At 46.4% G+C, this 27,599-nt stretch overlaps 1 long non-coding RNA gene across 2 annotated transcripts; it reads right to left on the bottom strand.

Annotated features, from left to right (window-relative positions):
* Positions 1-1,343: 1,343 nt before the first annotated feature.
* Positions 1,344-27,599, bottom strand: LOC146345353 (uncharacterized). 2 transcript variants are annotated; one of them, XR_014792543.1, is made up of 3 exons: positions 22,161-27,599; positions 2,551-2,651; positions 1,344-1,720 (listed from the first exon to the last, which is right to left on the bottom strand). It is a non-coding gene; the product is annotated as an uncharacterized LOC146345353 (long non-coding RNA). The 2 variants fall into 2 exon arrangements; XR_014792544.1 differs by lacking the exons at positions 1,344-1,720; positions 2,551-2,651 and adding an exon at positions 17,396-17,945.

The following is a 27,599-nucleotide window of genomic DNA, read 5'->3' as shown; positions in this document are numbered from 1 at the left end:
ATAATTCTGCATAACTTCCACAAAAAAGGCTATTTTTCCTAGATATTTACGTATTTTTTCCCCTGCCCTGAGACATGCAGTAATTACTTTCAGCCAAAAAACTTCCTCCTCCCCGGGGCTTCCCAAAACAAGGCTGCCCTAGGTGTGCCTGAGCGACGCACTCTTTACTTAAAGGAACGCTGTGAAAGAAAGAAAGAAAGAAAGAAAGAAAGAAAGAAAGAAAGAAAGAAAGAAAGAAACTTTTAAAATGACCATGCCTGTCTGGAGCCCTGCACGAGGTATTATTCCCCCTGCTAGGCTTTCTATTTCCACATCCAGCCTTGTTGGTGACGTTGTGAGGCTAAAATGGAGAGGAGAACCAACTCTGTGCATATCTACTCAGAAGTAAGTCTTACTGAGTTCAATGCGACTTATTCCTACACATGTCAGCACCCCACTTGCCTCCAGCTCAGCTTTGTATTTCCACATCCAGCTCATTAGCAAACCTGTTAGTTATCTCACTGGGTGACTTTGGGCTGGACTCTAACCACTAGATCATACTTCTGTTATATGAAACTCTTGAAGAAAAAGAGACAGTATAATGGAAAGTTCTTTCTGAAGCAGTCACACTTGTACAAATGCAGCATGAAGGGAAAGATCAGCATCCTTCTCTTTGTTTGAATAAAAAGCACACTCTGCACATGCTCAGGGAATGGACAAAATGAGGAATAAACATACCAGGGAATATAAAGAACTATATTCTTCATGTGTGTGTGTGTGTGTGTGTGTGTGTGTGTGCGCGCTCGCACACAGTCTCCCTCCATCCAGCTGTTCCCTGGAACCCCCCCCCCCATTCACCCAAGGGTCTTCTGAGATAACTAACAGGAGGTTTGCTAATGAGCTGGATGTGGAAATACAAAGCTGAGCTGGGGGCAAGTGGGGTGCTGACATGTGTAGGAGTAAGTCGCATTGAACTCAGTAAGACTTACTTCTGAGTAGACATGCACAGAGTTGGTTCTCCTCTCCATTTTAGCTTCGCAACGTAACCAACGAGGCTGGATGTGGAAATAGAAAGCCTAGCAGGGGGAATAATACCTCGTGCAGGGCTCCAGACCGGCATGGTCATTTTAAAAGGTTTTTTCTTTCTTTCAAACAGCATTGCTAGTTTAAACAAAAAGCGCATCGCTCAGGCACACCTAGGGCAGCCTTGTTTTGGGAAGCCCCGAGGAGGAGGAAATGTTTTGGCTGAAAGTAAACGGAGACGGAGGATTTCAATGGAAAAAGAACACTCACAAACAAGGCGGTGAGCACAATTCATTTTTTTAAAAAAAAAACTTACGTATTTATTATCGGAATATCCTACCTTGAGTTTTTATTTACGAAAATTTTGCGACTCTGTGCAGATGACCAAAAAAAAGCCGCATGACTGCTGGCTCCGCAGGACCTCGTGGTGCCGTTCCGCAGAGGATTCCGTGGCACGGACTGAAGGGAATTCGATCCCATTTCAGTCCGTGGCGGAATTCTCTGACATCCCTAACCCTTGGTCTGATCCAGCAGGGCTCTTCTTATGTTCTTCACTCTTCATTAAGTCATGAGGCTGCTCTGTCTTTACAGTATGTATCCTGCTCAATTGGTGAAGTAGCCTTGTCCCATGTCCTTGGATCCTTTATGTTGTCCAGAACTTTGAATGCTTTAATCTTGCCCAAGGTCACTGAAGTGTTTCACCATGGGAGCCGGGAACCTTTTGGAATGAATGCAGGTGTTATGATTTTTAATTTATGTTAGAATATTTATATATTGCTTCCCATTTTTAAAATCCCAAAGCTATTAACAGTGAATTATAAAACAGTACATCATTATAAAATCCCAGTTTATGGTTGGGAAAAGTGAGGGTAAACAAGTAAGTTCTTAATAATCATCGAAAGCTCATGAACTTCAGTAACTGTCGTATCGCAGAGTGGAGGACATCCCAGAGGGAAGGGGCCATCACAGAGAAGGTCTGTTGCCATGTTACAATACTGACACAGGGGACTCCGACAGGTGTGGCATGGCAGCAAGACCTCCTGTGAAGATCGCAGTGGTCCATCAGAACTATATAGGGGGAGATGATCTTTCAGGTGACCTGGTCCTGAGCTGTTTAGGGCTTTATCTCAATAATAACACCTTGAACCTGGCTCAGCAACAAACTGGCAGCCCATGCAGCTCTTTCTGCACAGGTGTTACGTGTGTCTGGCAAGGCCATTCAACAGCCTCACTGTGGGGTTCTGTGCTAGCTGCATCTCCTGAACAAGCCTCAAGGTCAGCCCCACATAGAGAGCATTAGTAGTCCAGTCTTTAGGTTACCAATGCATGGATCACAGCAGTCCACTATCCATGTCCAGGAGTGGGCACAGTTAACATACTAGCCAATGCTGGTAAAAGGCACTCCATGCTGCAAAAGCACTTGGGCTTCAAAGGTCAATGATGATGAATCTAGGAGCACCCCAAACTGTGTACCCATTCTTTCTGGGGGAGTGTAACCCCATCCAGAAGAGAGAAATTTCCTAAATCCCAGACACGGGAACCACTTACCCAAACTGCCTCCATCTTGCTGGGATTCAGCTTCAGCTTATTGGCCCTCATCCAGCCCAGTCCTGTGTCTGTGCACCAGTCTAGGTCATGCACGGCCTCTCCTTTTTCAGATGGAATGGAGAAATCAAGCTGAGTATCATCAGCATACCAGTGACACCTTGCCCCCAAACTCCTAGTGACCGCACCTAACAGCTTCATATATAAGTTAAATAATATTGGAGACAAAATGGTACCTTGCAGCATAATTGCAAAGGGGGTGAGGTACAGCCACCAAATGCTATTCTCTGGACCCTACCCTGCAGATAGAAGTGGAACCACTGTAAAACAGTGCCCCCAATTGTCCATCTACACAGCCGGTCCAGAAAGACATCACGGTCAATTGTATCAAAAGCCACTGAGAGATTGAGTAAAATTAACAGGGTCATACTCCCTCTGTTCCTCTCCCAATAAAGGTCATCCGTCAGAGTGACCAAGGTTGATTCTGCCCCATATCTAGGCCAGAATTCAGACTGGAATGGGTCTAGATAATCCACTCCTTTAGAAGAGGGGTTTTCTTTGTGGTTACTGTTTATCAGGCTATAGAAGCTACAATTCCTAACCCTAACCAAACCTAGTCCAATTCCCTTATCAAGCTCCACCACCCCAGCTAATTCACAGGTCTGGTTCAGAGAACTTGATACATAGCCTCCTTTAATATATGAAAGGTATATTTAAAGGTAAATATACCTTTCATATTGCTTTCAGCCAATTTACCCAGAACAGACGTTAAGCTAACCAGCCTGTAATTTTCCAGATCCCTTTTTTGAAATTGGTGTTACATTGGCCATTCTCCAGTCCTCTGATACAAAGGCTGATCTTAGGGCCAACAAGTTGCCTATTTTTGTTAGAAGATCAGCCATTTCATATCTGAGGTCTTTAAGAACTCTAGGATGTATACCATCTGTGTGCAGTGATTTATTAACTTACAATTTGTCAGTAAGTTGAGAACCTCGTATTTTGTCACCACTATTTGCCTCAGTTTCTCACACTCCCTTCCTGAAAATATCATTTCAGGCACAGGTATCTGTCCTATATATTCTGCTGTGAAGACAGGTGAGAAGAATCCATTCAGTTTTTCTGCAATCTCCCTATCATCCTTTAGTACTCCTTTGACTTCATTGTCATCCTATGGTCCGACTGCCTCCCTACTTGGTTTCTTGCTATATATTTAAAGAACTCTTTATTGTTGTCCTTGATGTTGTTAGTGATATGTCACAAGCTCATTACACCAAGCACACATCCATGACGTATGACTATATGTCTGCTGGACAGACATGTGGAACTCAGTGCAATACACTGGATAGCCCGCACGCCCTTGCTGGCTTTCTACCTTCATAATTAGTGTTTTTTTACATTGCTATTATTGAGTGTGTGTACCTGGAAAACTATCTTATTTACAACTCCAAGGTCGGGAATTTATTTAGTTATTTATTTCTCTTACTATGAGAAAGGAGGTAAGAGTTGACTCCCCTAGTCGCCTCATTCTGTTGCTAAACTCACATGGGTGCTGAACTCACTTGTGTGCTGACACTTTATCACGGGGGCTGAGACCCTTTGTCACTGGTGCTCCTTGCACTTGGAGAGCTGGAGCCCATGCAAGCTTGCCTCCATATTGTCTTGCATTGGCGGTAGTACTCTCCGTGATAGGGCTGACCACAAGGCAAAGTAATAAACCAGGCCAGTCTTCCAGCAGACAGATTTCAGTTCAAGGGAGTTCAGGCAAATACAGAAGCGATCAAGATAACAGGACAGGGTCCAAGCACAGGCAATCTATGTGGAATATGGAGTCAGGGAAAGCAGGAATGGTCAAACAGGCAGCAGTCAAACACAGTTAGGCAGTCAGATGCATAGGCAATCCAATGGCAGAGTCAAGCAGGAGTCCATGGCCTGGTGCACAGAGGTTCAATCATAAGGCAGGGTCAGAAGACAAGGCAGGAGGAACTGGTGAGAGTGTTTCCAACAACTAGCAAGCTCTGACTGAAGGCCTTTAACCACAAAGTCTGCTGAGCCCCACCCAGGCTCAGCTGCTGTCTATTAGAGCTCTGTGGCGACAGCCATACTCAAGAGGAGTCACTTTCTCCTGAGGAGACCTTCTTTGTAAGAAAGCACTCCTTTCAGGACACCTACTGGCTTGCTGCTTGAGATGACGGTGCTCCTGGGGGCCAGGGGGCTGCTCAGCCTCTGCTCCAAGTCAGAGTCCCCTCCCCTGCCAGGGAAGAGCCTGCAGCCATCTCCCCCAAGGGCCCAGGCTCCTCCTGGTCTGGTGCTGGCGACTGATCTCGTGTGCCCTCGGGTTCTGGAGGCTCTAGTTCTCCCTCTGAGGAGGATTCCTCTGGGGAGGGCATGACGCATATATGGCTTGGCCCAACCGCTGCTGCAGCCATTCTTATTAGATTGTTTGCAAAGCAAGGGGGGCTGTGGCTGAACCCCTGGCCGGACCCCTGGCCAGCACTAGTGTGCAGTGGGTGAGAATGTAGATCAGTTGGGTCCCCTGGGAGTGGAGGTCACCTATTTCGGGGAGAGGAAAATAGCAAATAGGAGGTTTTTCTTTTTAAGGGAGAAGACAACTGTCAATGGGTCACTGGAGGGGACAAAGGTTAGGTTTGGGAAGATTTGGGAAGGGATGCAGTTTAGCCTCCCCTGGGGATGCAAGGGGATGACACTGGGTATCAGATGTAGGAAGGGATGTGGTTTGCAAGGGCTGAGCCCTTTTCTGTGTGTGGTTTCAAAACTAAATGATAAACTGAACCATGAAACTTGGAATGAGTCCTTTTTCCTAGCCCTGCTTTGTGAACTGCTGCATAAGCCCTAAAACCTGAGCCTCTCCTGTCCTGAGCCCAGACTGAAGCTAGCCTGCACTTCATTTGTTTATACGCAGATGCTCCCGCTCTAAAAACAAATATGTAGAGATAAATACATGCCAATATCAAAATTCAATAAGATACAGAGTTACACATATATAAAACCCAATACTGCCATACAGACGGTTGACTGATAAGATAATAGGGTAGCCCTGAATGCTGCCAGAATGGGGGCCTTCAATGTTCGCACTCAGTCTGAGGAAACCTGGAGCTCTCAATTAAGTTATTAAAACTACCAAGGCACAGATGTGCGGGATGGAGCCTGACATAGTCACAATTAATGCCTTAAAGGGCTCCACCCATCCGGAGCTAACTGATACCACTAGATTATTTAAAAACATCATCAGTTTCTCAGTGATCAAACACATACCGGCCAAACATAAAGAACGCATACATAGCACTGCTGTTTTGTCATATATATTTATTATCATCGGTAAGCCCAACACGGTTGTTCCACTATGAATTCGTATGCCAGTCCATGTGCTGGGGGAAGGTGTACTAATCGAAGCATTGTTTTCCTGCTGTAAAACAGTTTGAAAACAGCATTTGTAAAAATAGGCTCTGTTAACTACATACCCCTCAAACTAGAATCTCCTCCAAACGTATGCCACAATTTTGTGTCCGTTTTGTGCTGTTTTGTGCCATAAATCCCAGGTTTGGGGCCACCACTCACAAATGTGTGCTAATACATCAAGTGCAGGTTCATAGTTAGCACACACAAAAGCCAACACTGACCTATCACCTCCAAAGCTGTGCCAAAGTTTTGTGCCACAAATCCCAAATGTGAGAAAGACATACCCTCCTGCGGGACCTGGCAAATGCTAAAAAAAATCCACATTCTCATATCACCTCTGAACCTGGGCCAATGTTTTGTGCCTGTTTTGTGCCACAAATCCCAGCTTTTGTGCTGCCACCCACAACTGTGTAATGATGCATTAAATATGTGAGTTAACACAGAGAAAAAAATCACCTTCTCTTATCACCTCCAAATCTGGGCCAAAGTTTGTTTGTTTGTTTGTTTGTTTGCTCACCATTATGTACCACAAATCTCAAGTTTTGTGCTGCCACAATTTACTTAAGTCTTGCTGAGGTCAGTGGGGCTTTCTCCCTTGCGAATAAGGGAAGCTTTTCTAAAATCTTTGCCTGCCAGTCAGCTGTTAAAGGCACAAGGACGCGGCTAAGAAAAGCTAGCAACCCTACATGTGCCACATCAAATTCCCCACCTTCCCCCTCCTTTCAGTGTATTATTATCATTATCATTATCATTATTGTTACAAAAATTGTGTTCTTTTCCCTGGTAGACTTTCCAATTTGTTTACCAAGAACGAGAGGAGGCAGAGATCTGGTCTAACACGATTTTATTCTGCAGAATAAGGCATCCCTTGGGGCTAACACTCCAACAAAGGTCACAATCAAGTGATGTGATCCAAGAGTTTATATAGGCAAGACCTTTGGGGGCTGTCTTATGCTTGCGCTGTACTAACCTCTTTGTCTAGCTGAGAGGAAAACAGAAAACAGGCAGCACCTTTTACATATCTAGGCATGCGCAGAGAAGTAGCCTTGTACTCTAACGTAAATACATTCCTGGCATTCTTGAGTCTCTGATAAGGCACTATGTCTTTGTCTGGCATGACAATTTCACACAAAGGTAGAATAGACATAGCCTAGCTTATAAAATTATGGGATAACAGACATATTACAACCGAAATTTCTATAACATTATCATGATTTCATTACATTTCTATACCACCCATAGCCGAAGCTCTCTGAGTGGTTTACAAAAGTTAAAACATTAAAATACAATATACAAAGTTTAAAAGCCATTTACATAAAAGCATATGGCCAATATATACAAACAACAGATAACTAAAAACAACTTTGAACTCAGAACAATGTAATAAAAAATAAAAATCCAACAATAAAACACAGCTTAAAACAACACTGCTTAAAAATAGTATACAGAAGTCAGCAAAAGGAGCAAGAGTTCTAAAAAGGGAAGGCCGGACAGAATAATAGAGTCTTTAATGCCAGCTTAAAAACCTTCAGCGAGGTCAGCAGGCGCATTCCAGCCAGCAGGTCGTTCCACAGCTGAGGGGTGGGGAAGGAGAAGGTCCCCTTGCATGTGGCTACGGATCTCACATTAGGCAGCTGCAGCAGACAGCCCTCAGAGGACCTTAGGGGGTGGACTGGGATGCAGGGGAGGAGGCGCTCCCTAACGGACCTTGGACCTAGACCACATAAGGCCTTAAAGGTTAGAACCAGCACTTTATATTTTGCTCGGAAACAAATTGGCAGCCAGTGTAAAGATTTTAAAACTAGTATAATATTGTCTGCACAGGATGTCCCAGAGACCAACCTGGCTGCCATATTTTGTACCATTTGAAGTTTCTGAAATATACAGGCAGCCCCAAGTACAGCACATTGCAGAAATCAAGCCTAGAGGTGACCAGTGCGTGCACCACCGTTACCAGGTCCACATGTTCCAGGAATGGGCGTAGCTGGAGTATCAGCCGAAGTTCATAACAGGCACTTCTCACCATTGCCTCCTCCGGGGGTGCCAGGAGCAGAGTACGAGAACCTGATAACAGCTCCAAAGGCCCTCGGGATCTACAGGGCAACTTCATGTATGAGATGTATAGCCCAGTCCTATTCATATCCCAATCCTATGCATGTTTACATACAGTGGCAAGAAAAAGTTTGTGAACCCTAATGGTAATTATGGAAATTCAATAGTTTTACCATGATAGCCTTCGTGAATCAAAACTAGTCCTTTTCTAAATATCCAATAGCATTTATATTAACCAATTCCGTGTCTTGTGCAATAAAACGATGTATAAGTGAGGCAAACATTGAGTACTTAAGAGTCAGAGTATGTACAAAAGTAAGTGAACCCCTGGTTGCCTCAGCTCAAGTAAAGGGAATAATTATTATCAGGGGTTTAAGTAATTAGGAAGATCTTCAGTTTGGGAGGCCCTACCCTATAAAAAAACAGAAACGTCATGAGTTTGGTTTTCACCACACGGTTGCGTGGAAACACATCATGCCATGATCAAGACATCTCTGAGGACCTCAGAAAAGCAATTATTGCTGCTCATTGGTCTCAAACGGGTTACAAAACCATTTCTAAGGATTTGCAGCTCCACCAATCCACTGACAAACAGTCTATAGAAGGCGAAGATTCAAGACAGTCACTCTACCCAGTCACAGTCACTCTACCCAGGAGTGGTCATCCTACCAAAATCTCTCCAAATGGTGTATCATCCAGGAAAACTACAGATGGGCAGCAATATTCTTTTTAGAGAGCGGTGTTTCCTCCTGGCTATCCTCCCGTGAACACCATTCTTGTTCAGTCTTTTCGATAACTGAGTCACAAACACTCACATTAGCCAAGGTGAGAGTGGTCTGCACATCCTAACATCCGAGGATCTGCAGACCACTCTCACCTTGGCTAATGTGTTTGTGACTCAGTTATCGAAAAGACTGAACAAGAATGGTGTTCACGGGAGGATAGCCAGGAGGAAACACCGCTCCCTGAAAAGAACATTGCTGCCCATCTGAAGTTTTCTAAAGATCACATAGACGATCCCCAAGACTTCTGGAACAAAGTCATTACTTGAAGTCATTGCTGCGGCAGGTACTGCATCTAAAGTTCACATACTTTTTCACACATGGATAGTGAATGTTGAATCACTTGTGGATAAATAAATGTTGAAAAAGCATCATGTCTGTGTGTCATTTGTTTAATCAGGTTATCTGTTTTTCTCTATCTAGGATTATGGGGTTAGATTGAGATCTAATAACATTTTAGGTTGGAAATATGTGACAATACTACAGGGTTCTCAAATGTTTTCTCACCACCGTATGTGTGCTCCATTACATGTGAGTCACTGCACATGCGTGTGGAGATAAGCAACCAGTGTACATTTCACGTAGACTCTACACAGATCAGACATTATGTGTGAATACCTGTACCTGTGTCATTATTCCCATCTCATTCCCCTCCCCTCTTCCCGTCTCCCCTTTGCAGCAAGTGTTCCCATTGCTACCACCACCACCATTCTTCAACTGCCTCGCTCTTGGGAACCAATGGCCATAAGAGACTGCAGCTCCTCCCTCCCCTCCTTTTCCTCAGCATCTGCTTCCTTAAGGTCCCGTTCTCTTTCCATGGGCAGCTTGCAACCCATTAAGGGATGGAGGGAGAGCAGAGAAGGAGGAGGGCAGGGGGAGGATAATTGGAGGTGAGAGGAGGGGGGCATGAAGGGTCTGGCAGGCTGGGGGATGTTGGTGGGTGCAGGTCTCCAAGCTCGGGGCCAGGAAACCGAACTATCCTATCCACCACCACCCCCGAGACACTGTCTGGGGGGCATGGGATTGCTCTCCCAGAATATCAGAAGCAGGAAACCAGCTAGGCTGCTGGACTGCTGGGTGACAACGGACTTAAAGGAGTACTGAAGGAGGATCAGGAGAATGCAGAGAAACTGAATGAATTCTTCTCATTTGTCTTCAATGCAGAAGATGTAGGACAGGTACCTGTGTCTGAACTGATGCTTTCAGGAAGGGAGTCTAAGGAACAGAGGTGAACAGTGGTGACAAAAGATGATGCTTTTGACCTTATTGACAAATTAGAAGCCAGATGGTATTCGTCATAGAGAACTCAAATGTGAAATTGCTGATCCTCTTAACAAAAATATGCCACATGTCCCTAAGATCAGCCTCTGTAACAGTGGACTGGAGGATGGCCAATGCAATGCCAATTTTTCAAAAGGGATCCATGGGGGATCTGGGAAATCACAGGCCAATTGGCTTAACATCAGTTCCAGGTAAATTGGTTGAAAGCATTGTTAAATATAAAATTAATGAGCATATAGAAGACAAGGCCTGCTGAAAAAGTGTAAGCATGACTCCAGCAAATTTCTTCAGAATTCTTTCAGAGTGTCAAAACGTGTGGACAGGGGTGATTCACTAGATGTTGTTTCCTTGCACAGAGAATCAAGTGCCTTTAAGATCATTACTGCAAAACAGTGTGGGAGAACCCAGTCATACAAAACGACGATATCCTCAGAGCTGCCCAGAAAAGAAGCCTTTGGAACCCAGGAGTAGCGGATTGCAAAAGGCACACAGAGATGATGGTCATGATGACGGTAGTATCCCCAGAGCCACACACAACAGCACCCAGCATTAGCCCACACATTCTGAGCACCCAAACATACACCTCTCTACATGAATAACCCCACCACCACCTCCTCAGAAGCAGCAGCAAGAAGCATTACACACCAGATAAAAAATTAAATCCATCGTGTCAATGCCAACTCTGAAACCAGAAGTAAGCATGCCTAACACATTTTGACTGCATCAAAAATCCCCCCACCCCACAAGCAGATTTTCTTAAAAGGAAAAGAATGCCACCACTGCCAACACAAGCTGGTTTAAGAAGAAGGCTGGTGGATATTCTGGACTACGACTCCCAACAACTAGCACAAAAAGGCTTGGGGGGGGGGGAATCCCCCTAGCAGCAGGAATGGTTTCATAGAATCATAGAATAGTATTTTCAAATTGTTTTTAACACAGCAATAAAACTTCAAGACCCCCTCCCCCACCCTAAATAAAAGCAAGTAAGGCTGCATATAAACACATTCCTGGGAACAGGCCCTATTGAATTCAGTTGGGCTTACTTCTGAGTAGACATGCAAAGGATTGCTCTGCAAATACATTTCAGTTACATACAGTTGCCTGGTTTGCAGATTATTCTTGATGGCTCAGAAGAAGTAGAATGGGCGGGGGGATGTAATACAGGTGCTTGCGCTCGCTCCCTCACTCGCGCTCTCTCTCTCTCTCTCATTCAGATGATAGAAAGACAAGAGAAAAAGGAATAATAAAGTATTGTATGGAGGGAGCTGTGTGTGGGAGGGGTGTTGGTTACCACCATGAATGCACTTTTATTAGCGCTGCGACTGACTATGATTCTTTCTTAGCCATGCTGGATCAGACCAAGGGTCTAGCCAGTCCAGCTGCCATGGGAAACCCACAAGCAGGACATGAGTGCAACAACGCCCCCCCCCTCCCCCCGTTCCTAGCAACTGGTCTTGAGAGGCTTCTGACTGGAGGTAGCATATAGCCATTAGTAGCCATTTATAGCCTTGTCCTCCATGAATGTGTCTAATCCCCTCTTAAAGCGTGAAAGAAACTTCATTAGCTAAAAGTGAAACTGCACGTAGCCAGGAGTTCTGGACAAGTAAGCATGATTATGTAGACGGTGTGAGACAAGCTTGAACCTGATGAGGAGCCAATGAATGTTATTCTCTGACCTTTTGCTGGATTTTGTGTCCAATCTACTGTTGCCAAATGTGCCTTTGTCTCTTGTATCAAGGTGTAAATACCCTGAAAATTATTTATTTATTTATTAAGTGAATTTATTTATTTATTTATTTATTTATTAAATTTATTAATCGCCCATCTGACTGGTCACCCAGCCACTCTGGGTGATGTACAACCCACCATAAAACAATTTAAAACAATAAAATTTTACCATAAAATCTTTTTTTTTTAAATACCCTAACCCACCCCAAATGCCTGCCTGAACAACCACGTTTTTAATGCACGACGGAAGCTCATTAAAGAGGGGGCATGACGGAGTTCCCTAGGGAGGGAGTTCCACAGAGTGGGGGCCACCACAGAGAAGGCCCTCTCCCTCGTCCCCACCAGTCTAGCTGTCCTGGCTGATGGGACAGAGAGAAGGCCATCCGAGGCTGATCTTGTTAAGCGGCCTGTCTGGTGTTGCTGGAGGTGCTCCTTAAGATAGGCTGGGCCGGAACCATATAGGGTTTTAAAGGTCAAAACCAACACCTTGAATTTGGCCTGGAAAACAACTGGTAACCAGTGCAACTCCTTCAGCACTGGAGTGATGTGATCTCGCCGGCGGCTGCCTTTAATCAGGCGAGCCGCCGCGTTCTGTACCAGCTGCAGTTTCCGAACCGTCTTCAAGGGTAACCCCACGTAGAGCGCATTATAGTAGTCTAAACGAGAGGAGACCAGGGCATGTACTACCAATGGGAGCAGATGGTCGGGAAGGAAGGGGCGCAGCCGCCGTATCAGATGGAGTTGATACAGCGCTGTCCAGCTCACAGCTGACACCTGAGCCTCCATGGACAGCTGGGAGTCCAAAATGACCCCCAGGCTGCGGACCTGGTCTTTCAAGGGTAGCTGTACCCCATTCAACACCAGGTCAACATCCCCCAGCCTCCTCTTGTCTCCCACCAAAAGTACCTCGGTCTTGTCAGGGAATCCACGGATTCTCTTCCATACATGTCTGTCTGTCTTTTGTTCAGCTGAATAATTTATTTTATTTATTTATTGCATTTATATCCCACCTTTTTTCCTCTTGCAAGGATCCCAAGGTGGCTTACATTATCCTCCTCCTCTCCATTTTATCCTCACAACAACAACCCTGTGAGGTGGGTTGGGCTGAGAGTCTGTGACTGGCCCAAAGTCACCCAGTGAGCTTCCATGGCCAAGTGGGGACTAGAACCCGGATCTCCCAGCTCCTAGTCCAACACTCTTGCCACTACACCACACTGGCTCTCATAATAAAAATGAACGCTTGGAAATAAACAAAAGAAAAGTTTTTCTTTGACAAAAGCCACACTAATTGGTGGCCATGACTACAAGCATCTCTACACCAGCCTAAAATTCAGCATTTAAAAGGGGGGGGGTGTTCTGCTTCCATTTTAAATGCAGGATCACAACGGACTCCCTTTACACACACTTCCTTTCCCCCCTCCCCTTTCCGCCTCCTTCTCCCTCTTATGTGAGTCTTTCATATGTTTCCTTGATCTCACTCCTCTTCTTGCAGCTTTTCCTTTTTCACGGAGGGAACTCAAGCAGAACACAAGCACAGTAATTTGACAGCTCATTATCTCTGATCTATTTAAAAACAGAATAAAGGTCATTTAGCACAGGAGATACCCTGGAGGTTAACAGCGTCATCTAAAGGGCCCGCAAACTGCCATGAGGGAGCAATCGCCATAGCAGGATAAAAGCTCCGTGTGAGAAAGCCCTACATCTTATGGTAGCAAATTCCATAGTTTGACTATGTGCTGTGCGAAGAAGTCCTTCCTTGTGTCTGCTCACTAATCAGCTACATGCGATGACCCCATTGGGTTCTAGTATTAAACAGCACATAGTTAAAACTATGGAAATCACTTCCACATGATGTAGTGCTGGCCACCAATTTGGATGGCTTTAAAAGGGGGTTGGACAAATTTATGGAGGAGAAGGCTATTGATGGCTACTAGTCCTGATGGCTATGTGCTCCCTCCAGTATCAGAAGCAGTGAGCCTGTGTACACCAGGCGCTGGAGAACCTGGGCGGGAGGGTGCTGTTGCACTCGCGTCCTGCTTGTGGGTTTCTTGTGGGCAGCTGGTTGGGCGCTGTGTGAACAGGATGCTGGACAAGATGGACCTTGGTTTGATCCAGCAAGGCTCTGCTTATGTTCTTATGTTCTCATTATGAAAAAGGAGACATTTTTCTCCCCCTCCACTTTCCCAACACCATGCATAATTTTAGAAACCTTTATATTATCCCCACCTTAGTCATCTTTTTTCTAAACTAAAAAGCCTCAAACACTGTAACCTTTCCTTGTAAGGCAGTTGCTCCAGCCCCTTGGTCACTTTGGTGGCCCTTTTCTGAATTAGATTTAGGAAGGAGATTTATTCAGGTATGACCTAAATCATATCCCTTATGAATATACAGTGGAGGTGAGGAATAGATTTAAGGGATTAGACCTGATAGACAGAGCGCCTGAGGAACTATGGACGGAGGTCCGTAACATTGTTCAGGAAGCAGCAACTCAATCCATCCCAAAGAAAACGAAATGCAAGGAAGCAAAGTGGCTGTCTGATGAGGCTTTACAAGTAGCTGAGGAAAGAAGGGAAATAAAAAGCAAGGGAGAAAGGGGAAGATATATCCAACTGAATAAAGTAGCAGTTACAGGAACTCTGGGGGAAAGCGACCACGTTGCACTTGAGTTCTTGGTTCTAAGGGAAGCAAAAGCCGAGTGTAGTCAAACGCGTACCCTGGATTTTAGGAAAGCTGATTTTAATAAACTCAGAACAATGATCAGGAAGGTCCCATGGCAAGCGACGCTAACGAGAAAAGGAGTCCAAGATGGGTGGGAGCTTTTTAAAAAGGAAATTCTCAAGGCACAATCACAAGCAATTCCAACAAGAAGAAAAGGTGGAAGACAACAGAAGAAGCCAATGTGGCTTCACAAAAAGCTTAGGGATGACCTGAAAACAAAAAAGGACACATATAGGAAGTGAAAAGAAGGCCAAGTAACAAAGGAAGAGTACAGGCAGGTAGCACAGAATTGCAGGGATGGCATCAGGAGGGCTAAAGCTGAGAACGTGCTGAGGTTAGCGAGGGATGCTAAAAACAACAAGGCTTTCTTCAGCTATGTGCATAGTAAAAGGCAGAGGAAAGAAATGGTGGTTCAGCTATTAAAGAAGGATGGCAAAACGATAACAGATGACAAAGAAAAGGCAGAGGTGCTCAATTCCTACTTTGGCTCGGTCTCCTCCCCAAAGAGGGTCTATGAGCCCCCTGGCAAAGGCGAAGTACAGGCTGAAGGGGCAGGATTGCAGCTTGAGATCGATAGGCATATGGTCAAGGAACACCTGATTCCTTTGAATGAGTTCAAATCTCCAGGGCCAGATGAACTGCATCCTAGAGTCATAAAGGAACTGGCAGAAGAACTCTGAGAACTGCTGTCTATTCTCTTTGAGAAATCATGGAGGACGGGGGAAGTGCCAGATGACTGGAGGAGGGCTAACGTTGTCCCTATCTTCAAAAAGGGTAAAAAGGAGGAACCTGGGAACTACAGACCAGTCAGTCTGACATCAATCCCTGGGAAAATCCTGGAGCAGATGATAAAGCAATCCATCTGGAAGCACCTTGAAAACAATGCAGTGATTACTCGAAGCCAACATGGATTTGTCAAGTCCTGCCAGACCAATCTGATCTCATTTTTTGATCAAGTCACCTCCCTTGTAGACCGTGGGAATGCTGTAGACATCATATATCTCGACTTCAGCAAAGCTTTCGACAAAGTGCCCCATGGTATCCTGATGAGCAAACTAGCTCAAAGTGGGCTAGATGAAACAACGATCCGGTGGATCCACAGTTGGCTACAGAATCGGACTCAAAGAGTGCTTATCAATGGGACCTTCTCCAACTGGGGAGAGGTAAGGAGTGGGGTACCGCAGGGCTCAGTCCTGGGCCCAGTGCTCTTCAACATGTTTATTAATGACTTGGAGGAGGAGGTGCAGGGAATGCTGATCAAATTTGCAGAGGACACCAAATTGGGCGGGATAGCTAATACTTTGGAAGACAGAAACAAAATTCAAAGTGATCTGGACAGACTGGAGCGCTGGGCAGAAAACAACAGAATGACATTTAATAGGGACAAATGCCAAGTTCTGCACCAAGGAAAAAGAAACCAAATGCACAGTTATAAGATGGGGGATACGTGGCTCAACAACACTACAAGCGAGAAGGATCTTAGAATTGTTGTCGATCACAAGCTGAACATGAGCCAACAACGTGATGTGGCTGCAAAAAAGGCAAATGCTATTTTGGGCTGCATTAATAGAAGCATAGCTTCCAAATCCCAGGAAGTACTAGTTCCCCTCTACTCAGCATTGGTTAGACCTCATCTTGACTACCGTGTCCAGTTCTGGGCGCCACACTTTAAGAAGGATGCAGATTGCAGACAAACTGGAGAGGGTTCAGAGGAGGGCAGCAAAGATGATCAGGGGACTGGAAACAAAGCCCTGTGAGGAGAGACTGAAAGAACTGGGCATGTTTAGCCTTGAGAAGAGAAAACTGAGGGGAGATATGATAGCGCTCTTCAAGTCCTTGAAAGGTTGTCCCAGAGAGGAAGGCCAGGATCTCTTCTTGATCATCCCAGAGTGCAGGACACGGAATAATGGGCTCAAGTTACAGGAAGCCAGATTCCAGCTGAATATCAGGAAAAAGTTCCTGACCATTAGAGCAATATGACAATGGAACCCATTCCCTAGGGAGGTGGTGGGCATTCTCACACTGGAGGCATTCAAGACGAGGCTGGACAGCCATCTGTCAGGGATGCTCTGACTTGGATTCCTGCATTGAGCAGGGGGTTGGACTCGATGGCCTTGTTGGCCCCTTCCAACCCTACTATTCTATGATTCTATGATTTTATGGGGTGGGTTAGGGTATTTTAGAATATAATGATTTAAAATGTAATTTTAATGTGTAATTTTAATATGTAATTGTATTGTTTTATTGTGTACATTGCCCAGAGTGGCCAGGTGACCGGCCAGATGGGCGATTAAGAAATTTAATAAATAAATAAAAATAAATAAATAAATCATATCTCCCCTTACCCTCCATTTTTCCAAGCTAAGAAATCCAGCTGTTGTCATCTTTCATCGCGGAGATGCTCCAGCCCCTTGATCATTTTAGTTGTGCTTTTCTGCATTTTTTCCAGCTCTACAGTATCCCTTTTAGGTGCAGTGACTAAAACTGTTCACAGTATTCTAAGTGTGATCGCACCATAGATTTGTATAAAGGCAGGATGATATTGGCATTTTTATTCTCAATTCCTTTTCTAATTATTTTTTGGAGTTTGTCTGTTTTGAACCAGCCGCACACTGGGTCGACATTTTCATTGAGCTGTGCACCAAAACCCCAAGATCTCGTTCCTGGTCAGTCTTCACTAGCTCAGATCCCATCAGGTTATACTTGAAGCTGGGATTTTTTGCCCAAACGTGCATCACTTTACACTTGCTTACACTGAACCCATTTGCCATTTGGAGGCCCATTCTCCCAGTTTGGAGAGATCCTTTTGGAGCTCCTCACAATCCCTTTTTGTTTTAACCACCCTAAATAATTTGGTGTCATCAGCAAACTTGCCCACTTCACTCCTCACCCCTAATTCCAGGTCATTTATGAACAAGTTGAAAAGCTTTTCTGCTAGCTGACTGCAAATAATTGCATAAGTTTTTTGTTTTTTTTAAGTTAGCATGAAATAAAGTATTTTTATTACATGCATTCATTCACACGCACCATTCACACTTAATACAGAAATTTTAAAAAAGAGTTAGGCTTGCAACGAATCTGCCGGCAGAGGCCCTATCCCCCCTCCCACCCAAAGAGGACGTTCTCTTAGAGCCGGGATAGAAGGCGGGAACCTCGCCCGTCTGGTAAAACTTTCTTTTATACCCACAAGTCCTAGGCCAACCCCGTATCTGATGCCATACTTGCCATCCACCATGCTGCAGGCTTACTGATTGGCCATTATAAGGCGGTCTAGCTCCATCTAAGCCCCTCACGCAAAATCCAAGTGCCTCCCTTCTGAAAACATCATTATTTGCATTTTGACTCACTCCAGGGAATTCTGAAAAGTCTCTAACTTCTCCTTAAGCATCCTGGCTCTGTACCTTGTGGTTGGCAACATATCTAAAAAAAAAAAAGTACATTAATCACAAGCTTTGCCCATAAACCTCTTTCTTTTACAAAGTCAAAAGATGACTCTGCTATCCAAACAGAGTGCTATTCACTCTGGCCCAAACTGGGCCCACAGAACCAATCTTTTACCAGGCCTGGTAATCTTTGGTTCTCTTAGCTATCCCATCCTTTACCCATCTCATGCTATCTATACTGCTCTTACGTATAAGAAAAAAAAAAAAACCTATGACAGGTTTATATAGGCTGTTTGCCTTAAATAAAGCTCAGTTACAATGCCTTATAAGCTTCCTAGACTTATTGAGGAGGGAATCCCCTTGACTCCCGCTTCCCCACTGAATTCTTCCAACCCCTGTGGCTGAGGGGGCAGGTTATTTCCCTTCTACATTTTTTTGCACAGGAATTTGGACTGCCTGGCATTCCAACTTGTGACCTTGTGTAAATATTCAGATGGAACAAATTGCTTACGCGTCCCTGCCTCACAGCATGGCATCCTCTGAACAGGTTAGCCTTTTATTTGCCCAACTAATTGCTTAAATGTGTGAAAGTCATGAATTAATGTTTTAAGGAGCATGATAGTGTAGTAAACCAGTCATATGAATGCTCTGAAATATGTCACCAACGCATCCCACAACAGCCATCGCGCAAAATGCTTTCTGAAGATCCTCCAGTATTCAGTAAGCTGCTGTCTGAACACATGTTGGAATGCGCACAAGACTGATTGGTGGAATCAAAATCGCGTCAGAAGGGCCAACCGGGGGTGGGGGTGTTTGTGACTCTATTGTGTAATACATATTGTTCGTGATCGGTGCCATGCGTATGCGTAGAGGATACCCTTGCCTCCTCTCAACTTCTCTCCCTCTCCCCACAGACTTTTGCAAGGGCCAAGGGATATTCAGAGGTCCTTCTTCCCACAGTTCTGGCAAACCACTGGAAAGGGGTGGAACAGAGGGTACCTGGGAAGCAGGCAGCAGGGAAGGACGCAGCCCCACAGCAGTACGTGCAGGTTGCTTTTGTCCTTCTTTCACCCATTCAAAGAGGAGAGGGAAGAAGAAGCAAGAGGGCAACCTTCCCCTATTGATGGAATGGGGCTCCTCTTGGGAATGAGAGGGTGAATGTAGGGATGGGTGAACAAGTGGAGTTCGAGATCGCCAGGATTCTCCGAACATCCCCTCGCCACTCATCTCGTGCCCAATTCCTGTTCGTGTTTGGAATCGCTGCTTGCTCTGCGCAAACGAGAAAGTTGCTCAAATCGAGCAGCAATCAAATGTGAAATTTGTGGAAAATTCCTGATTTGTACAACTTTCCCCCATAGACTAAAGCAGGGCTGATTCAGTCTACAGGAAAATTGAAGCAGGAAAGTTGTGCAAACCAAATGCGAGCATGTCTGGCAATTTGCAAACATTTTCAGAGGACTCATGCTCGTGATGGCACTCAGAGCTTCGAACACAGCATGCTAGCAGGATCATCCTCATCAGTAAGACTGGAACTGGGTTTGGATAGGACTGCATACAGTGAAGAACTGGATGTGGCGGGAATGACATGGGACAGAATGGCTGTGAGGAGCATGTAGATCGGGAGGTCTGCAGCTAAAGAACGAGACAGAGAAAGACGCAGACCACCAGCTGTCTTACAGAACAAGATACAGAACTTCAATGACAAGGCAAGCCAGAAAGTGAACTGTTACAATAGTTAAAGGGTTATTGGATATTATAGGGATATTAGAGTACTTTCAGTTTGGTGGTTAATGTTCATAAAAATTGTAATTTTCTTACCATTTATAAATATTGCTAACGTTCACCAGTATCTGCTGGAATTTGTCCAATACCTATCTCAGATTGTCCTATAAAGAACCATCACACTCATCTTTTGGATCTGGCTTTCTGGCCTTAGTTTGTGATCTTGTGACTAAAAATATTTGTCTCTTGGATGTCATAATATCTCAGCCCAACACACTTTGTTCAAAATTCACCCCCACTTCATATGTTCCCTAAGATCCTCTCCATGACACAGTAACTCGTGCCAACGGAATCTGGATAGGTTTGCCAGTAATGCCTTTGATAGTGACGTGTTTCTGAGGTAAATGTCCTCTTTATTAACCAGGTGATGGTTTATAAGAGACAAATCTGCCCCCGTGTCTACGACAGCTAAATAATCACTTCCATTTAACTTCACACTCTCTCTCAAGGTGATATCAATGTCTGGCATTTTTTCCCACTTCAACATGTGGCAGGACAAATCTTGGGTTTCTTTTACCTCAGGGGTGTTTTGAACTTGTAAGCAGTGACAGATTTTACTTTCTTGGGCTCCAAGATCACCGCAGACGGTGACTGTAGCCATGAAATTAAAAGACGCTTGCTCCTTGGGAGGAAAGCTATGGCAAACCTAGACAGCATAGTCAGAAGCAGAGACATCACCTTGCCGACAAAGGTCCGTCTAATCAAAGCTATGGTTTTCCCAGTAGCAACGTATGGCTGTGAGAGCTGGACCATAAGGAAGGCTGAGCGCCGAAGAATTGATGCTTTCAAACTGTGGTGCTGGAGAAGACTCTTACGAGTCCCCTGGACTGCAAGGAGGTCAAATCAGTCAATCCTAAAGGAAATCAACCCTGAGTGCTCGTTGGAAGGACAGATACTGAAACTGAAGCTCCAATATTTTGGCCACCTAATGCGAAGAGAAAACTCTCTGGAAAAGACCCTGATGCCGGGAAAGACTGAAGGCAGAGGATGAGATGACTAGATAGCATCACGGATGCAATGAATATGAACTTGAGCACGCTCCGGGAGAGAGCGCAGGACAGGAAGGCCTGGCATGCTCTGGTCCATGGGGTCACGAAGAGTCGGACACGACTGAACGACTGAACAACAACAACTCGAGTAGGTTTGTCTTTCTTTTCCCCCACTCTAGAACAATTGGGCTTAATGTGACCCGCTAAATTGCTGAAACCAGAAAAGATGCTATTTTTTATTTATTCAGGGAAAAATAAAGACTGCATGGCCCACATGTATCCAAAACACGAGTTACTGATGAAGCCTCATTCTGGGCTGGGATTTGTTTCTTTTGGATTTAGAGAGAACCCCACTTCAACTCAGGACCAAACAGAACAGGCCCAAAGCTACTGCTCAGGCATTGGACTTCACCCAAATCCATTCCTAGAGAGCTTCAGCTATTGGGCGGTATAGAAATAAATAAATAAATAAATAAATAAATAAATCACATCCCTAGCTAGTACAGCTCAGTCCTCCAAAACAACATTAAAATGTTTTGCAGGTTTCTGGGCCCCCAACATGCCATTCTACAGTCCAGAACCAAATTCCAGCTGGGAACTGGGAAGAAGGAAAAGAGGCCAATCAGAAGGCACCTGAATTTAGGGGTGTGAGTGGAATAAACAGTGACTGCTCCCTAGCAGAGGGTTTTATGCCTTTTTGTTTTCCTTTGTTGATTTGATCCAGCTTTTGGTATAATAACTTTGCCCCCTTTGAGGCCTTTCAGGCACAGCTCGCTTCTTGCCTTCTTTTAAACCGGAGATGGGGTGTCTTCCTTTGACCCCGTCCCTACTTCAGTCTCTGAAACTGCTCCTGGACGTCTTTTCTGAGCCAGCCATTTGGGGTTGGATGCTTGGCTCGTGAACAACTTTGAATGGATTCAGCTTTTGTTGAATTTCTTAAATTTACCATTTCTTACTTTTGTTGTTCAGTCGTTCAGTCATGTCCGACTCTTCGTGACCCCATGGACCATGGCACGCCAGGCCTTCCTGTCCTCCGTTCTCTCCCGGAGCGTGCTCAAGTTCATATTCATTGCATCCGTGATGCTATCTAGCCATCTCATCCTCTGCCGTCCCCTTCTCCTTTTGCCTTCAGTCCTTCCCAGCATCAGGGTCTTTTCCAGGGAGTTTTCTCTTCGCATTAGGTGGCCAAAATATTTGAGCTTCAGCTTCAGTATCTGTCCTTCCAATGAGCACTCAGGGTTGAATTTCTTTAGGAATTTCTTACTTAATTGTTGTTTATTCCCTTGTGAGGCTCAAGCGTCACTCCTTACTTTTAAAAGTATTTTTCTTCATTCTTCCTCCACTCCCATCTGCGCCCACATGGTCTGACTCAGTATCAGGCAGCTTCCTATGTTCCAGAGGCAGGAATCAAGGGACCAGCAGACCTGACCATTGTTTGCCTCCTAAGCAAGCTAGTAAAGAACAAGGCAGCATGTACCTACCCAAGCCCAGCTGCTGGCCAACTGGCAAGCGAGGCCTTTGCTGAATGAAACTGGGCACTGGCTTGGAGCGTAGAGATCCCGGGGCAGAATCTAGGTCTAGGCACAGCGTGGCCGTCTCTGTCTCCATACCGGCAGAGCTCCGTTTAAACTGCTTACACTTGTGCAGGGCCCCAGGAGATCTGGGCACTGAAGGGGTCACTCTGAACTGGACTGAGCCAAGTGATCAGCAGTGGTCCTGGTCAGATATGGAGATGCAGGCAGGGTGGGGTGGGGGGATTCTTTGCAGAGCTTTCGACCATAACTGGAGGCAAAGGAATTGAGCATCACTCCACAATGCTGTCAACAAACATGCGCAGCATGGAGAATTTCAGGAGGTGCAGCTTCTCAAAATTCCTTCATCCACACAAGTATTCCCTGCATTCCTTTGCAGATGGCCATCCCTTCTGGGTGGTACGCACAATGCATAAATTTGCCCTAAGGAAGATCTCTTGTACCAACCTAGAAAAAACACTTTGCATTTCACAAAAGCCCAAATTTGATGTCACACAGGAAGAAGCCACTGAAATGAAGGGAGGCCACTTCTGGTGGGAGGGGGGGTCGCATTGTCTTTTCCTTGCCTGCTGTTTGCTCACTGTAATCACTGAGCCCAGTGGCTGTTTTCCTCCATGGTGTTTTAAATGTGGTACTATCTGAGCCCACAACAATGCTGGCTTAAAGCGGAGGAAAGTGAACTTGCATGCAGCTAAGGAAGGAAACCATTCCTCTGTCTCCCTGACAAATGGTATCAAAACAACGGTTGGCTGTAAGCCACCCCTCTCGGAGGAGCGACTCTGCATAGTCACTGCATTTCCCAGAAAGGCAAAGTCGTTCTTTCACTTTCACAGTTCACGAACACATCCCCCACCGCCTGATGAACGCCAGCCCAGTCAGGTTTTCCTTGCTGTTTTTCCACATTTTCTGTCAATAATGATTCAGGCCTGGTGCAGTAACAGGATCGCAGAGCTGGATGAGACCCCAAAGAAGTGATCTAGTCCAACCCTTCCTGCAAAGAGTGATTGACTAGACTGCTGGGGCAAACCTCCTGTGGCTCACTGGGGACCATTTCGGCTACAGTCCAGGTACTCTCAGCCCTCACGTTTGCTCTCCGAAGGGTGTAATCTTGGAGGCGCCTCCTTCTGCACCTGACCTTGCCCTCTTGATCGCCTGTCTGTGCTCTGCAGCCACACCCTGCTCCTTTCACCTTAAGTACACAGAGTTCAGTGCAACCAGATCATCGGTTCTGAAGCCTGAGAGCCCCAGAGTGGGAGGGGGGGCAGAAATCTAGGCTGGGGGCGAACCTCCAGATTCAGCCTCTCCTTCCAGGATCCCTTCCCTTGCTTCCACTGCAAGCTGAGAAGGGAGATTGTCTCAAGAAAGTGCCTTGAAAGAGGAGAACAGCTGACATTTATCTATTTTATTGCATTTTTGTACTGCACAATAGCTGAAGCTCTCTGGGCAGTTCAGAACAATAAAAGCCACAAAGTCAAGACGGCGATCTCTGTCCAGATAAGGACGTAGCTGGTCCATCAGCCTAAGCTGATAAAAGGCGGTCCCTGCCACCGAGTCCACCTGTGCCTCAAGTGACCGTTCTGGGTCCAAGAGCACCCCCAAACTACAAACCTGATCCTTTAGGGGGAGCGCAACCCCCTCCAGAACAGGTTGAGCATCGCTTAGCAGGGCAGATGAGCCACCTGCTAACAGTATCTCCATCTTGTCTGGATTGGGTCTCAGTGTATTGGCCCTCATCCAGTCCATTATCACACCCAGGCACTGGTTCAGAACACCCACTGTCCGACCTGAGTTTCATGAAAAGGACTGATGGAACTGGATGCCATCCGCATATTGGTGTCACCTCCGTCCATATGTCCAGAAAACCTCCCTCTCTGGTTTCATGTAGATGTTGAACAGCATGGGGGATAGAATAGAGCCCCGTGGCACCCCATGGCATAACTGCCAAGCGACAGAGCAATAATCCCCCAGCACCACCTTCTGGAGTCGGCCATCTAGTAGAAGCGCATCCAGTGCAGTGCCTTACTGTCAACTCCCAATCCAGATACCCTATCCGGAAGGATACCATGGTCCATGGTACCAAAAGCCGCTGAGAGGTCCAACAAAATCAATAGGGTCTCACTCCCCCGTCCCTCTCCTGGCTAAGGTAATTCCCCAGGGTGATCAAGGCAGTTTCTGTTCCAAAACGAGGCCTCAAGCCCAACTGAAATGGATCGAGATCATCTGTTTCATTCAAGAGCGCCTGGAGTTGACCAGCAACCACCCACTCAAGCACTTTGCCCAGGAAGGGGATGTTGGCCAATGGCCTAGAGTTGTTCACATCTTCTGGATCCAAGATAGGCCTTTTCAGGAGTGGCAGAATTATCGCCTCCTTTGGCACTGCTCCCTGTCTCCTCCTGGACCCAGCCGGACATCTCCTCCCTATACATGTAGTAAGCCATGACGGGCAAGGGTCAAGCATGCAGGGGGTCGATCAGACATGGCCAAGCACCTTGTCCACATCCTGAGGCCTCAACAACTGAAAACCAGTCATGCAGACCGAACCCGGTGGTGCTCTGGGCAGCTCTTCTAGTGGAACTGCACAAACTGTGGTGTCCAAGTCGTGATGAATGGGAACGATTTTATCTTCAAAATGTCACACAAACGTGTCACAGCATGCTACCAAGGATTCCAGCATCTCCCTGGTCCAGATAGCAAAAGGTCACGGACCACTCAGAAAAGCTCAACTGAGCAACACTGGGAAGATGCAATGGTGGTGGAAAAGAGCGCCCTCCTTGCTGTCCTCACCACCACAGCGTAGGCTCAGGAATGAGCTGCAACCTGTCATCAGCTGGACTTGGCAGGAGTCCACCTCCACCTGCGTTCTAACCGTCTCCCCTTTCGCTTCATTGCCCTCAGGCCAGGTGTGCACCGGGGGGGGGGGTGCTTGGGAGCAATCATGTCAACTGCCCTAATCATCGTCTCTGCATTCCACAGAGTAACCAGGGCTTCCACAGGACCACCAGCCATGCCCCAGAAGATCCCCCAGAGCCCTCTGGGATCCATCAGAATCCATTAGCTTCCAAAGGCAGACCACTTTTATGGGCCCCCACCTTTGCAGAGAGGAAAGGCTGCCGAGAATCTAAACCTCGACAGGGAGTGATCCAACCATGACAAGGGGATAGACGTTAATTCCCCCACTTTCAGATTAGCAACTTCTTGCCCAGTTGAGAAAACCACATCAAGAGTGTGTCCAGGAGGGCCAACAAGGCGATCACGAGTGTGTTGGGCCAACAACATGACTGGACTGCCCCTTGGTTCTTATGGTGGCCATGAAGACCTGAGCCACCCCAGATCCAATGGCCTTAGCAGGGAAGTGGAAATCCCCCAGAATGATCATCCTATGGGTCCTCAACACCAAGTCCAAGACCACCTCCGTCAGCACAGGCACGGAGATTGATGGGTAGCGGGGTGGGCGTTTCACCAGCAGAATCCCTAATCTGTCCCAGGTGCCCTATGTAAGATACAAACACTCAAAATTGGCACTGAAGTGAACAGGAAGCCTACTGAGGGAGACAGACTCTCTGTAGACCACAGCAACCACTCCCCTCCCTGCCCCTGAAGTCGGTGTTGGTGCTGCGCTGAATACCCAGGAGGGCCAAGATGGGAGAGACCCACTCCTTCCAGTTCCCCCACCCAGGTCTCAGTAATGAAAACCGCATCCCTCTCATCCACAACTGTGAATGAGGGAGATTTAATTTTGGACCAACCTGGCATTCAGCACCAGCACCATCTGACCCAAGGGCAAGCTGGTAAGGCACTCAGGAACCATCTGGTCAGGGGAAGAACTAGAAGAGGGGATAGGTGTCTAACCCCCTTCTCCTGTGACCGCACTTACGGGGGCACCCCCATTCTCCCCAGCCTATCCACTGAATTCCCCAGCACATGTTATACATTCAGTTTAAAATAGATAGTTATGTCCATCGCAAGGGCACAGTAAAAAAAAAGCGCCCACCAAGTATATCACAGGCAGAAGCCAAGCCCTCACCTTGGCTACTATCCCCGCAAACTCACCTCTCACCAGAGCTTGGGCTGAAAGCTTGCACGCGCACACGCATGCACACACACACCCCCTTGGGCACGCCTGGCTCTCACCCAGGAGAACCACAGCTAATAGCCCACAGAAATCATCTGGTGAGGCCGGTGGAGCGACAGCTCCTTGGAAGCAGGGCGGCAGATGTAGTCAGTTCCAGCTCCATCTTGTGTTCTGCGTCCCCTGCTTTCCCACCTCGGCTGAGAGCCGCAGGACGGGAGCCCTTGTGCTCTTGCCCTTTGGCTCACGCACGCCACAGGCTCATGCCTTTGTCCGGGCCCAAGCTTCATCGTACCTGGATGGGAAGGGGATTGTTTACCTGGCACAGGTGCTGCCAACCATTCAGCCTGGTTCCTGGTCAGCGTTACTTGGATTGTTTTGGGGGAGCTGGTAATAGAGCTATGGAATAGAAGGGGGGAAACACTTTGGTCAGGAGAAAGTCTGGCTTGTGGCTTGGGCTGCAAAGCAAGGCTGTCTTGCTTGAGGACAGACCTCTGCCTCGATTTGGGTACGTAAAGAAGACAGAAAACAATACTTGGGAGGATGCCAGTCCTCCAGATCAGTGGAAAACTGTTTTGCAGGTTCCTGGGCCCTCAGTATGTCATTCACCATTCCAGAACCAAATTCCAGCTGACAACTGGGAAGAAGGAAAAGAGACCATTCAGAAGGCAAGAAAATGAAGGGGCATCACTGGCATGAAAAGTGACTGCACCCTAGTGGAGAGATGTTATGTCTTTCTTTTTGTTTTCCCTTTGTGATGAACTCCAGTGTTGCATTTATATGAAAGAATATTTGTGAGTAAAGCTGTTTTTTTCCCTTCACTAAAGAAAGGTGTGGACTTTTTTTAGCCGTGTGTGCATGTGGGATGGTGAATGCTCATTCTGCTTTGCCTTCTTGTTTTTTTCTCTGCTAGCTGCCTTTCTAACAGGAGGCAGCGATACCAAACACTCCCATCAAAAGCACCCGATCCTGACTGATCTCAGACGTTAAGCAAGGTCGGGCCTGCTTTGCACTTGGATGGGAGACTGCCTGGGAATACCACGTACAGGCTCCTTTTGAGGGGAAGGGCCATGGCTCAGTCGTAGAGCACCTGCTTTGCATGCAGAAGGTCCCAGGTTCGATCCCCGGCATCTCCAGGTAGGGCTGGGAAAGACTTCTGCCTGAAATCCTGGAGTTTCGCTGCCCATCGGTGTCGACAATTCTGCCTGAGATGGAGTGATGGTCTGACGATCAGGCAGCTTCCTATGTTCCAGAGGCAGGCATCAGAGGACCAGCAGACCGGACCACCGTTCACCACCTAAGCGAGCCAGCAAAGAGCA

The sequence above is a fragment of the Heloderma suspectum genome, chromosome 5, assembly GCF_057233095.1.
Source record: "Heloderma suspectum isolate Gila_16-S chromosome 5, 16-S_ref, whole genome shotgun sequence".
In the NCBI taxonomy this organism is placed as follows: domain Eukaryota; kingdom Metazoa; phylum Chordata; class Lepidosauria; order Squamata; family Helodermatidae; genus Heloderma; species Heloderma suspectum.
The sequence above is the reverse complement of the archived record's forward strand: the minus strand, read 5'-3'. Positions and strand labels throughout refer to the sequence as shown.